Here is a 772-nt window from a genome sequence, read left to right as displayed (position 1 = left end):
ATTATGCTGCTAAAAAGAACATTATTTTTTGTGTATTTGGTGTAATGAAATGTGTTTATGTGGTTTAAAGTTAAACAAACACATTATTTTCCACATACTGTACATTATTGTTTCTCCTCTATGCCCCGCCTTTCTGAAACTAGTAGATTTTTTTAGCGTAGATTTTTACAAAGCTCATTGGTCTGAAAAGCGAGGTGTGCTCTGATTGGCCAGCTATCCAGTTCATTGTGATTGGCCGAATACCTCAAGCGTGTGACAGAAATGTTACGCCCCTTACCATACTGTGATGCCCTGTCCGGCTGGAGCGACAATTCAAAAACATGAAAACCCATTGCAAACGAGGCATTTGTTTCATCCAGTGGGGACATAATTACGGATTATAATTACTTATACTGTGAGTTGAACTGTTCTGGAACAGTGTTGTAAATACAACTTAGCCACTGGTTTCTAGACGTGTCCTCTTTTGGAAGACCAAACAAAGAAGTTTCGCTTTCACAACGTGAGCAGTGAGCTCGAGTGAGCAGAGGCGGGCGGGCTTCAGAATGGCGCGGCCAGCGGATTCGACGAAGGAGCGGCCGTTGGGCTTGCGGCAACCACATGTGAGGACCCCGGGCTGGACTCCGCTTCATCCACGGTGAAAGCCGATCCGGCAATCCACAGCGCAAAGTTGAAGTATTTCCTCAGCGACCAGCACGGATCAGCTCTAGGCATGACGAAGCGGATATCGTCCTCTTTTGGAAGGCCAAACAAAGTAGTTTTGCTTTCACAACGA

This window comes from Sinocyclocheilus anshuiensis, unplaced genomic scaffold (genome assembly GCF_001515605.1).
Source record: "Sinocyclocheilus anshuiensis isolate Anshui unplaced genomic scaffold, SAMN03320099.WGS_v1.1 scaffold446, whole genome shotgun sequence".
NCBI classification, from domain to species: Eukaryota; Metazoa; Chordata; class Actinopteri; order Cypriniformes; family Cyprinidae; genus Sinocyclocheilus; species Sinocyclocheilus anshuiensis.
This window is presented reverse-complemented; position numbering follows the sequence as displayed.